Source organism: Ambystoma mexicanum, chromosome 14, assembly GCF_040938575.1.
Source record: "Ambystoma mexicanum isolate Mex_15411 chromosome 14, UKY_AmexF1_1, whole genome shotgun sequence".
Lineage (NCBI taxonomy): Eukaryota > Metazoa > Chordata > Amphibia > Caudata > Ambystomatidae > Ambystoma > Ambystoma mexicanum.
In genome coordinates this window covers 293,424,860-293,438,648 of record NC_090940.1, presented here as the reverse complement: position 1 = coordinate 293,438,648, position 13,789 = coordinate 293,424,860, and positions in this window count along the sequence as shown.

Below are 13,789 nucleotides of genomic sequence, written 5' to 3'. Positions count from 1 at the left end.
TAGTAGAAACCTGAAATACCAAAGGCCACCTTTTCTGGCTACTTTATAATATTTCATCTGAAAAGCAATCCATTTAGTAAAGCAGGAAGAGATTGTTCACTCCTATAATGTATAAAGTACTAGTTGCATAACAAAGAAGCCGCAGATTCCCGTTCATCCTCAAGGCAGGCATGGAATGTTTTATTTTCTCAATTTCAGACTATGAAAGCTTCAATTTCGTCAATTTCGAATTCATTGGTATGAAATATACTTTAGTTGAAAGGTGTCTTCTAGAATGGTCTATTTTTATTTTGCTTCAGAAAAGAAATCAATTGATTGTACATAGTACGAATTCGTAAGAAAACAACCAAAGTAATTAAAGCTAGGGAATTATTTTTTGGAACAATTGAAAAAAGTGTCTGTCACGCCAATGGTCTCAGCATTAAAACAGAGAAATTGAATGTTTTGATGTTAAAATCACATAACCAGAAAACAACTAAAACCTTCACCATAAGAGTTTATGACCTCCCTTTAGATCAAGTGTCAGAGCGTAGTTACTTAGGGGTACTAATAAATAATTCTGAAACAGAAGTTCAGTATCGAGAGAATATAAATTGAAAATGGCAACAGCAGCCTCACAGAGACTGCTACTGCATACACAATTTGGGAGATTTTCATGTGAACCAATGTTGTCATGCTATAATCAAAAGGTAGTACCAACCATATTGTATGGAGTGGAAGCAATGTTGTTTTTGAAGAAGTGGGACTGGAACAGGCTCGAGAGCCCATTCTGGAAAAGGTCCTGGGAATTCTGAGGGGGGCACCAATTCAACTCAAATGACATGAATCAGGTCAACTTTCCTTAGGAGTGAGATCAAGGTGGAACATTCTGAGTTTTTTTAGAAAGATAATTTTAGACCAGTCAAATCTTGTTCAAGCCACTATGCAACAGTAATTAAACATCCTAAACCAGGTCAATCTTGAAAGTGGGAGGTGGGCCTGACCTGGTTAAATGACCAGGTACATCAGTCAAAACACTATTATACAGACCAGAAAAAGCAAAAAACATGTTATGGAAATCAGATTGGTGCAACACAATTGCTGACTGTCACAAATATAAGTGTTTAAAAAATCGTCTATACGAAATAAGAGCATTAAATGAATTACCCAAGTATTTGTCCAGATTTCCGTGTTGCATAAAACGTCATGCATCTTTAAAGATGCAACTAAATCTTTGGCAAACTAAAGAAACTATAGCCACGAGATTAAAACTAGGCAAAGAAGCCAAAACATGTCGACTCTAAAGCATTTAATTCTGTCATGCGTGAAATGGTCTGAGGTGAGAGAACTAATGTTGATAAAACATTTCAAGGATTTTAGAAATATTTCCAAAGATAAAGTGTGGTCACTAATTTGTTCTGGTAATTATGTACCATTGGTTTCAGATGCTATAAGGTTTTTACATAACATTAACATTGAATGTACTTCTTGATTAAGTTAATTGAAGTAATATATATCAACGAGTTTCATTCACTGTATCGTAAGATAAACAAGCAATCATGTTTAAAAGGGGAAATCTGGAACGAAGTGTATGGGCAAATTGATTAAGTACCACGTTTGAAAAAAAACGGTCCACTTTTCATTAAACCAGGTTAGGCATATTTTTATTGGTGCCATATAAATAGGGCATAAGGGATTTTAGGGCCTACACGTTCAGCAGTGTGGGAAAAAGTGGTGCTAATTCTGTTAATGTCCATATTTTGGCCCGGAAGGGAATTGCCACTGTTTTTCCTGCACCATTGAATTATAAATGTGGACATGACGTGGAGGTTTCACCTCCAGCAACAAGGTAGAGGTAAATCTGCCACTTTATTTTCTAAAATCGGATTGACCGCACGGGCATCCCACTGGCAGTCAAATCTGCCAAAAATCGCCATGGAGTCCCAAGGACTCCAGAAATGAGTAATTACCACCACTTGTAATCCTGTAGTAAATCCAGAGGACCAATTGATGGTAACAGTAATTGAGTTTGGCGGCAATTTGGCAGGTTAACCACATAATTACCACCAAATTCGCAATTAAGTCAATCACTTTCCGAAATATCATTCGCGGTTTCTTTTCAATGAAGGATTGTATGCCTGAGTCAAGTGTTGGTACGTGCCATGTTTTCATAAGGATTTTGCAGATCCTAGCACTTTGACCTTAGTAGTGCGTCATAAATGTAAATTATTATTTTTGCTTTTGGGGGTCAAGAGAGCTCTTCTAGGAATATCAGTCGTTTTTCTTCTTGCATTCAAAAATGTTTAGGTCTGCAGCCTCTTTTTAGAAAATGGTTTGTAATAATTTCCTCTACCACTCTAATGTTTTTGAGTCCTGCAATTGATTTTTGTCATAACACATTCTCCCACCAGAATATTGTCTACGGTACTTGCCCTGTCACTGTGGCTAGCATGTTACTCCAAGTAGACTTCACTAGGTTTATGAAAGCAATTAGTTTGCAGTGTATTATTCTCAAGCTATATATTGAGGTTATTTTGACTTATACTGCACACCGCTACTAGGAAAGGGATCACCTGGGAGTTTGCTGTAAACGTAGGTTATATGTTGAAATCATTGCAATTGAGTCTGACAGTATATAGTCCAAGTTCCCTGAGGGTACTGTGACAAATCAACTTCCGGGGAACCAGTGGTCCAGGGACGATTATTGGTTTCTAAACCATCAATCAGTCCCACACCTTTAGTACACCAGAAGGGATCGAACAGATTGGAAACACAAGCAAATGGTAAACCTCCTTGTCCAATTTTGGTAACGTGGATGGAACGGCAGGCTTATCTCTGCAAGCTCGCGGATAGTTGGTTAGTTGCAACACATCAAAAATACAATTATCACCCAATGATAAAAGAGACTGTCCAGTCAAGGTTGCTAAACATATCTACTTTATAATTAGTCAACAGACAGTTCTAGCACACTGCAAAATACAACCCACCCTGTAAAGGAATGCAGAGGACAGACAGTTTCAATAAAGAAAGGGGGTGCACTCTGGATACTGACATGAGGGTAGTCGGTAAAGTAATTAATTGCAATAGTTCCAGGATACTTGGTTTGAACACAAAGGGAGCAATGGGTCGTACAATTTCACTAGGGGCCTTCGGAGAAGGCCCAGAGGGACAGAACCACAACGTACCTTGTGCTTGTAGAAGTTGTTGGTGCTCGACAGGGTTGAGTCGGTTGCAGGGTGCTTTGCAGCTCCTGCAACAGAGTTCAAGATGGGAGACAGATGCAGGTATCAGGTGGCAGTCAGTTCGGTGAGCGAGGCTGGACGGACGGCTGCAGGCTGGCCTACACGGCAAGTTGGGGTCAGGAATCGCTGTCTCGGTGCTATTTGGCAGGTCTGAAGCACTGGTTGAGGCTTCTCTGGTGATTTTAACGACTGCGGCATGACACCAGTCAGCAGTGCAGTCGGTTGCAGCTTGAGGGGCTTGACGGGCTCAAAAATGGCCTTTAAGGTGGACGCTGGTTGATGCTTGTCGATGCACTCCTCCTAGCTTCTTCATTGGGGCGGACGGCCCATAGCTGAGCAAAGTTTTGCAGGCAATGGCCTTGTCCTTGGTTTGGTTCAGAGACTCCCGGGCCCTTCCCACCGAGGAAGCTTACTTGCAGAGCCTGGCAGCGAATGATGTTTGCTAGCTGGGTACCGGTTCTGGAGATGCTGGAGGGTCCTCTGGATTCAGTATCTCCCTCTGTTCCCTGTGAGATGTTTAGGGAAGGGATCCTGCTTTCCTCTTTGGAAAACCTGGCCTTCCTTCACTGGGGAAGATGTAAGGCAGACTGTGCCTTCAGCCAGGGTCGAAATGAGTTATTCTTGTTACTCCTTGCATAGTCTTCAGATGATCTTCCCAAAAGAGGGGCTCAGCCCTCTTTTAATCCCAAATGGGCGACAACGATTGGTGTAGGCTAAGCATACCTTAATTAACCACTCCTGGGTCCACACCAACAACCTCCTGTATGCATGAGGTCATAACCAGAGTGATTTGCAACAGAAAAGGTAAACGGTTGAAAATATGTAATACTAAGTCCCACCCTTCTTCCTGTCTGTTGTGGATCAAAGTGCCTCTCTGGTTAATTGAGCTCTCTGTGGTTCCTGATTAAAGCGGCAGTTCTCCCTTGCAACTGCGGCAAGAGCAGACTTTCTGCCTCCACCAATCCACATACTCGTACCGTCTGACTGGGGTCCCCCTGCGGGGGTGCCCACTGTAAGCACATAGTCCCAGACATGCCCTTGATACTGAGAGACGGGAGCTGACTTCAGGTTGACAAAGTGCATATCAAAGGTTGTTGGGGTTTCCTGTCTCTTTTGTTAAACTCTGCAACTAAGCCCCATGTAGGCCTGTTTGAAGTATACTCTATTAGTATGTTAATTATGTTAATTGCTGCCACCATCTGCAGTGCATACACAAAAGGACACGGCGGATCCATGGATCCTTTGATAGTTAATTAGGCTGGCCATGGCAGGAGAAAGGTTCTGCCCTCCCCCTTCTCTTCTGAGATGCATTGATGTACTCATGGCTGTCATAGCCCAACTAAATATCACAGGGGGGGCGGCGACTGTAGTCTGTGTCCACCCAGAGCACACGGGTGCTCTGGGTGGGCATGTGAGACCATATGTATGTTGTGCGGTGAGCATACGAATATGTGTGCTGATTAGCCCCACACATTTTCCATAGGTTCATCTACCATCATTCAATTTCTTTAAAGAATTTAAAAAACCCAAGCGTGCACACTGTGCGGATGGTCAAATTCCTCACAGGTACTCTTCCAGATAACTAGTAGTTCCTATATCATTGGTCCACTGGCTTCTGGCTTCTCCTCACGCCTTACAGTCTCTGTTTCTGGACTAGCAAGGGGAGATAGAAAACCTTCATACAGTCTTGGATTTCACTGCCATTTTTCGCTGGAGCTGTTTGGTCAGAGGTCAGCTGGGCCTCATTACAAGTTCAACAGTGCAGTAAATTTATGGCAGTTATTCCTTTACTGCCATTTTTGTGCAGTCATAGAAATTCTGTTAGTTTTGCCCCTCTCCCACACCCCTGCAAAATCTCACTTTGAATGTGAATTGGAGGATTTACATTCAGAAGCATACTGTAAAGAACTCCTGAACCTTACCTTAAAAAAATTGAGGATTTTCTGTGCTAGAATTACCACTCGCAATAAATCCTCCAAAATCCCAAAGGAGTTCTGCGGACTGAGAAAATGGGGACCAAAACCACTGTTACCTCACATGTAATCCTGCGGTAAACCCATGGGACTGGGCAGCAGTAAAAGTAAACGAGTTTGCCGGTAGGTCCAATTAAATTACTGTCAAACACGTGATGTGGATCAGTGTTCTCTGTCGCTTGGTACCTAGGGTGACAGGCTCTGTTTCTGCTTCCACGAGGGTCTGCATGTAACATATAAGTCCTGTTTTATTGCTACTTGTGCAACCGAGAGCTAGCACTTTTTAAAATCTATTATTAACGTGATTAATGTTACATTTTGTATAAAGTTTTGGGGCTGCATTTTAGTCTGTTAAGAATTACTGTGCAGCCCCTTCATATGCACAAATGGAAGGCATCTTGCTTCAGCAAGAGGCTAAGGGCCTCACTACAGGTATGGGGGTAGTGGTAAAAACTAGGTTGCATTTTGAATACTGCCCATTTTTTAAATACCACCCAATTGTATGTGGGTATAGGATGGGATATCTATGCCACGAGGCACATAAACAGTACTGAACCAATAATTTGGTTTCATTTTATGTTTCCCATGGAATACTCATAACGTCTCAGCCTTAAATTAGGTGACATTTTACAAATAGGAGGCATTTGCAATACTGCTTCTTTTTATCGGTACCACCATACCTTTAATGAGGTCATAAGTGCTAAAGAGTGTGATGAGTGGGCATATATTACCATTAGTTTTATTATTCAGAATAATATATGGGATAAAGTAGGTTATAAGGGCACTGCAAGTTACCGAGGAGTTTTGCGACTAAATAGCGTTACGAGGCCAGGTCACAGAACTCCAACATGACTTCTAATATTCTTTTTATCTATGGTAGGGGGTATTTTATTTCTTATAATACATGGCCACACACTGTCGCCTCCTTTAAAACCTGGTCCATTGCATAATATAAAATGTAAGCAATCTTCCATTTGCTGAGCCATATAATCAATACAGAATCTGTTTGGATTTAAACAAGCAAAAATGCAGCTCCTAACGTGTTGCAGAAAAATAGTTTAAGCAGTTTCAGAAAATGAATCAGTTTAAAATAAGTAATAACGTGCTGATTCTCGCCCGCGCGTTAAAATCCAGTAGGGCGCACATTCAACATGCTTCCATAAACTGTTACTTGTCAATGAACGGCTGTAAAGTGACACAGAAAACGACTCTGCAGGCGAGGAATTTGAAAAGCCTTTCTCTGCTTTAATTAAGTGCTGCAGTGACAGCTGGAATTCTCTCTGCTGGCTCAATCAGCAGGCCCTGTGACGTCACACCTGAAGCAGAATAACTGATTGGGGAGCAGCTGTGATGCCATGTTCTCATTACAGGCCATTGGTAACGTCACAACTAGCTTCTAATAAGAACATCATGCAACCTGTCATATATTATATATCTAATGGCCGGAGGTGGCTTAAAACAGGTTTTACTACCATATAACTGGTATCACTCCGCCATTTTAAAACCCCGCCGTAGGACCATGTGTTAAGTAAAAATGTCCTTGTTTCTTTAATATAATCGCCCTTTTGCGTTGGTGCGTAAGCACGCAGGGATGACTTTGTAGATAATGTATCAAAGACACTCGAATGCGTGAGCACTCGTTTGCACAAAGTGTGTCGCAAACACCTCTAATCCCGCGGCCCTTATAAAGGGATTAGAGCCCCATTGTGCGCCTTAAGTGTGTATTGTGGTGGGTTTAGAATTGTCTGTTTGCACATGGATGAAATCACCAACCATAAAAGCGAGGGGTGGGATTAAGTATTTTAAAGCGGGCCTGCAATCCCTTCAAAGCCCCCCACATTGAACAGCCGCTTGTTGTCCCCTCTGAACTCTCTGCAGGCCATATGTCCCCCTAAAACTAGTGCCTATGAGAGTGGGGGCGGGGAAGGGGCAGCTTAAAACCTTCTGATCAGCGATGATAATGAACTTTGGTCCCCAACTGGCTGGACCAGTTCCTCGCCCGCCCGAGAACAGGGCTACAATGGGCCTGTCCCTTTCATTAAAGGCCCTATGTAAACTAATGGGGAAACCTAAATGACCCCGGCGGACTTTCATCTTTGCGCTCCCCAGCAATGACACGGCCTTTGCTGTGTAGATTCACACATTGTCGTGCCTACATTGTTATTAGTTTGAGTGGGTCACTTAACACATGAAAGCCGCCTCTGGCACAGGTCGGGGTGGTGGTAGGTTAGGCCTCGGCCCTTAGCAGCCGCAGGAAACCTCTGCCAGGGGGTGATGTATGGGGCAGGGAGGTCAAAAGTTCTCCTTTGCAATCAGGGAGAGGGGGCGGACGAGAGCATGGACTCTCAATTTGTGAATTTGTTCCTTGCTGTCAGGCGAGGATTTGGGAAGATTGATCGGGAACGCGCCAAGGCCTGGGAGAGAAACTGCGCTGTGTGAGAGCGCAGGCGCCGCCCAAGGTTAAAAAACTGTGACACATTCAATAGCGCAGTTCATTGTGTTGCTATGGACTAGAAATGGGGGCCACAGTTAGCAACATGTTGCATGTGTCTGCCATGGCGCACCATTGATGTGTGGTTATTTTGCTCTGCCTGCAAAGTGGGGCACATTCCGGCCAACTCACTCTCATTTGGAGGGTGTCGCTGCCTCATTTTACACTCCGAACAAGCTCAGGGCCTTCTAAAGACTTCAATAAGACTGCAGTCACCACACATCATCATATCTATCCCAAATAATGTTCACCCATTGACTTTAATGGGATCACTATAGAACATGTTTGACTTCACCCTCCTTGGAGACTCAGCACGTTAAAAAAACAATATGACGCCATGCTACGTGTGAGCTATTTAGCCAGTCCTGGCTTTTCAGCAAGCAGCATTTTGCATTCTGTGACTTGCGGAATAATGTTTCCTACTAGAAATATGAGCCTCCTTGTACCAGCATGCAATGCGCTTTTCCCCTGAAAAGCCAGGACTGGCTTAGTTATTACACATGATGTGGATCTATATTGCAGCTAAGATTGCACTTTCCCAGAAATGATGCAGAGATAAGAAAACTCCCCAAGTTAAGCTCCCCCACATATATCTATGGCTGACCTCGCTTTGAATCCATCAGGTCTGACTTAACCCTTCATCTTTCCCAGGTCGATAACACGAGTCTCATCAATTGGGTAGTAACACCTATTAACACCTATACATATATGTTATGTTAAGTTGATTTATTCCGCGCACCACTGCCATTTGCATGGTCTCCAGGCGCTCGCGTAGCTCTGTAAGGTAAGGTGGGTAGGGTTGGTTAGGGAGGGAGAGAGGGATAGGGGTGATGTGCTCGGATGTAGTTGATTTGACCGAATCCATGTTTTCGAAACAGTGAAGTGAACAAAGTTCTTAATTTCTTTTATTGCGGGGGAGAACCCCCACAACCCCCCTTTATTCCCCCTTCCTTTATTAATATCCCTTACCCCACCCCCATATATATTTTATTAAAAAGGGTAGAGAAAGAAAAAAAAAACAATTCCGTTACTTCTTCCTCGAAAACACTGGATTCGGTCACTTGTACGGTATTGGTTGTGCTCATCAGTTGATGCGCGCAGAGCCAAGAGCAACTGGCATCTGTGCGTGGGAGCTTTCTGGCTGTGCTTTGTTTTGTAAACTGGACTTGTTGTGTTGGGAAGGGCGGCATCCAGTGTTTGACTGAGTGATGCTCAGTTTGTGTGTTTTGGTGTGTTCATTCACTAGCCCTCTGGGCGTGTATTGTAGGTGAGGGTTGTGTGGGAAAGAAGAGGTGGTTACTGGGTTTTGGGTGATCTCCGGTTATTTGTAGTAGTGTTATTGTTTTCCATTATAAATGTATCCCTTGTTTTCCTTATTCCCGATGTATGGTTTGTAGAAGCCAGGAGTGTAAGGGTTGGGTGGTCTGCTCATGGGTGATTGCCAAATGGTTGGTCAGTGTTTTGCTCAGTGAGTTGAAAAGCTGGGTAAACTTTAATATCGGAGGTTGAAGTGGGAAGAATCAACAAGAAGTGCCATATGAATATATTATAATACTATTATTTTACCTCAAGTGGCTCCATGTCACGTGTGAGACGGTCATCCATTTCTGTGTTGTTGCTTGCATTCTGATGGCCAGAGCAGTTTTACATCAGCTAATCACACAAAACATCGGACAGGATGGGATCTTTGCTGGTGATGTTGTAATAGTGCAAAGTGTGCCTGCTGCTGTACAGTTCCAGTTTATCAGTGCTCTATTGATCTGGTTACAAACTTGTACCCTCCCTTACTATAACCATCACATTCAGTTAGTCCTGTTTCTTTTCTTCCATCCAACAGTAATCTGCTTGGCTGGGCTTTACTGATAGGGTGACCACATTAAAAAAGTAAAAAGCCGGGACAGTGCAAGTAACATAAAAGCAGGACTAACTCTTGAAAGTGGCCGTCAAGGCACTACACTTCAGTAGCGGTTGGAGGAGAAGGGGGTTTAAGTGTTACTGTTCAAATAAACATATTATAATTAATTTATCACTAATTTACCACAAACTAACACCATCTTAAGTTATAAAATGCAGCATTTCTTCTGTGCGAGATTGTGCATTCCTGCCTGCCAGCTATGAAGACCTACTACCAAAAACTGGAACCACTGCATTATGCAATGCAAACCTAATCTTGACAAAGGAGGACTGCGCTCCAAATTCCGGGACATCTGGTCACCCTAGCTTTACAGGATTACATTTGTAATCAAAAATACAAAACTGTAAGCCCCAGAATTAGAGGTGGGGAAGATCCAAACCAGGGGTTTTGCCTTGGCTGTAAATGTGAAACAGGAGCCTAGATGGAAAAACAAATCGACACCTGTCCTTCTGACTCCCAATCCCCGAAACCAAAAACAAATACCTGGTATTGTGACTCCCCACCCCTAGAACACAAAACCCGTCCCTGGTATTCTGCCTCAACACTTAACACAACCCATACTTGGCCTCCTGTATACCCACCCCTATGACATGAAAACCATACACGAGAGGGAATTTTAGGCAGATATGACACATTAAAATATAATGATTTGCTCAGGGTTGAATACTTTATTTACGAGGTGAAACTATCTTCTCTTCTAATATGTGTTAATCTACAGCGTGAACGAGCTAAAATAATACTCACTTTCATAGATAATCCAAAACATTGTGAGCCTGAACAAATCTCCGAATTTTGCAAATGTACTTTCGAGACTTAATATTCAAAACAACAGAACACAAAACTGTGTGTCAATGTCACCTGCTTATAGTCATTATTTCCACATGCAAGCAGCTTGTTACTGTGTATGAAGTGATGAAAATCTGAGATTCCACAGAAAAAGCAAAACTTTTAAAAATTTCTGTCAAACCAATAAACATCTTGGAAATAAAGTAGTTGGTTTAAAATTGTGGGTTTAGTTTCTGACTCAGTCCCTTGTCTTGGAAGGCGGCACAGTGTTATTGTACTGGGTAGGGGGTTACAGGCATACATACATCTGTAGGTTTTTTTATCAGTTAATGTTCCCTCTTGGCGTGACAGTGGCAACAATCAGTTCCTGGCTCAACCAGACACCTGCACAGAGCTTTCCATTCCAATGCACGTGAACAGGATTTGCATGTCCAGTCTGTATGAATTTTCACTAGCACAGTGGCTCTCCAGGCAACGAAGAAAGATGACAGCCCCCTTGAGCAATGCTCTGTGCTGGGAATGAGACCGGATGCCAGCAGCCACTGCCTGCTCCCGGCCAAACAAGATTCTTGGTTTCAGTGGTGTGAGTAGACAGGGTTGAGCTTCTGTTTTCTGAGCAGTGGCATCAAATGTGAGTTATGCTCGAGCCTGTCACTGGGCCGAGTCCTGTCTCCCGGGCAAACAAGATTCTTGTTTTCAGTGGTGTGAGTAGACAGGGTTGAGCTTCTGTTTTCTGAGCAGTGGCCTCAAATGTGAGTTATGCTCGAGCCTGTCACTGGGCCGAGTCCTGTCTGGCCCCACCCCTTCTATCTGGAATCCAGAGAATGATTGGCTGAAACACCGGAACTAGCGGAAGAAAACCCTTGGAGGTGGGGGCAGTGGGCAGTGACAGTATGATATCGGTAAATATAGCCTTAAACACCGAGGGAATGTTCATTTTTGCAGGATAATGGACTTGCCCGAGGCAAAGTTGAGAGCCGCAATTTGGGGGAATGGTCATTATATAGGCATCATAGGCTTTGGAGGTGTTTTGTGAAGTAAACAATGCTAGTTTAATAGTGAATAAAGGACATATACACATACTTGCCAACGTTCTGTGACCAAAAAGATGTAGGGTTTTTCAAGTTTCAAAAATAATAATTTGCATAAAAATGACAACATCCGAAAATACAAAACATACATTGTTGGCACCATTGAAGCATTCTAAAATACAAAACCCATCAAACAGCATAACATGGAAAGATGTTCAAATGTTAAACATGTATAATTTTGAATGGTAAATTAAAACCAAATTCAATTACCTAACTTCACAGTAGGCAAACACACAGAGCTTGTAGGCAACGTTTGCCACTGCAATACATATGTATTCCTGCAGTGCAAGTTGAACATTGAATGACATGGCGACTGATACCCCTGTCAGTCTGATAGGCAGATGAGGTGTTATGGTGGTACGCTCTGCCACTTGCCTTCACTGTTGGTTCACCTAAGGCTTGTCCCGGCCAGAGTGCAGGACAGTCACGTAGCTGTCAGGTCAGTGGATTGGTCTGAGCCCAATCAAAGTAATGACCTACCAGCCCACTGTACAGACAGACTAATGACTGTGTTGCATGCTTTGTCCTGCAGCCTGACTTAGAGTCACATAAATTACCTGCCAAAGTAAAAAGCAGTAGGATCTGTCATCCAAATCTGTAGGCGGTAGGACTGACTAAAAAGCAGTAGCCTACTGCCTAAACCTGTAGGGTTGGCAAGTATGTAGACAGAACGTGCTAGTACATTGAATGTGGTGCTCTATCGCAATAACAAGATCATCTTCGTAGGGCCTCATTTTATTTGTGCACTTGTTTGATTTGGATTGGTTTTACCCTGAGCATGCATTGGGCGTTAAGTAAATGGCTCTTCTATAGGAGAGGCACAGTTTAAGCTTTCAATGTGCTGTTAAATTGCATGTAATGTGTCACGTTTAAGGCACAGCAAAAAGGGTACTCATAAGGCCACCTTGGAAGCAATCTTGTTGGGAAAGTGCCCGGCTATTTCTTGAATGTAAAGAAGACTTTTTGCATTTTCCATGTCTGCTTCTGGAATCAGAAAGTTCGGAATGGATTCAATAACAGTATTTATTACCCTGGTGGAGAGAGCCAGCCAATCAGGTGGCTAGGAACACGGGCTGAAACCAGCAATCTCAGCCTGCATTCCATGCAGCCTGAGTGCCGCTTCCGCCGCCGCTGTCTTCCCCTTACCCTCCGTCCCCCTTTTTTGTTGTTTTTCCACCTTCCCCCCTTCCAACCTCCCACTTACCTTAATTCTGCGGTGACGGCACTCACCGCCAAAGCCGCTGCTTCTTCTCAGCTCCAGCAGGCCACCATGGAAAGGGATGAGGGTCTCCGTACGGAGCGCCGCCTTCCCTTTCTGTGGCAGCCATCTTGGAAAAGTCTTTTCCTTCGTTCAACGGGTCCACATTATTTTCACACTGTTTTGTGTACTAAACACACACACAAACACACACACGCTCAACTCACAGTACCTGGGTGAAAGTTCTTACTTTTATGCTCCCTTCCATGTCGGAGAAAAGAGGAAACCGTCATTAAGAGGAAGGCAGATCAAATACTTTCAAAAGGCTGTGCTGCTGTAGCTAAATGCCTGCTATTGGCTCTTAAGCACAATCTGCATGACTGCACCTAGAATACGTCTCCTGATACATGTTTGCTTCACACCTTTAGTCTTGTGAACAAAACTCAAGGGCAGAGTCAGCTGAAATTGCATGGGGACTGGTGGGGGCCCATTTCAAACAGTTTGGGGAGGGGGTCCCTTGTCAACAGCTGGGAAAAACAGTCAGAGGTAAGTGTGTGGTGCAGATATTATAATGGAGATGTTTCCTAGTGTAAACTCCAATGGGGGATTTCCCTGGTTTTATCACAGAGGGAGCATAAAATGAGCCCTGAGTGATCTTCGTTAATCTCCAAGCATATTCACCACCCCACCACAAAGAGCTAAGCACACGGTAAAACAGGCCTGTTAGAATTTAACATCTGTTAAAGTCAGGGCCGGACTGGGACACGAAATAGGCCTGGCCACATACAAAGAAAAGGTGGCCCACACACCTCGCCTCAAAAAAGTGGCCCAACCCTCGCCACATGACCCTTGACCTCTGATGACATTACCGGAAATGATGTCATTTGACCCCACCCCAAAGTGACATCCCAGGAAGCAATGAAACACGACCTTTCACCCCTTGACAAAACAGGAAGTGGTATCAAATAGCATTGTTCCTAAGTACACTAGCAGACGTCCAAGGCCAATTGATAATATGTTATTATATAGCACTTACGCTTAAGCTCTTTTTTATAGAACAAACATGCATACAATATCACCCAACCTGTGTTGGTACTCATTTATCGACATAAGA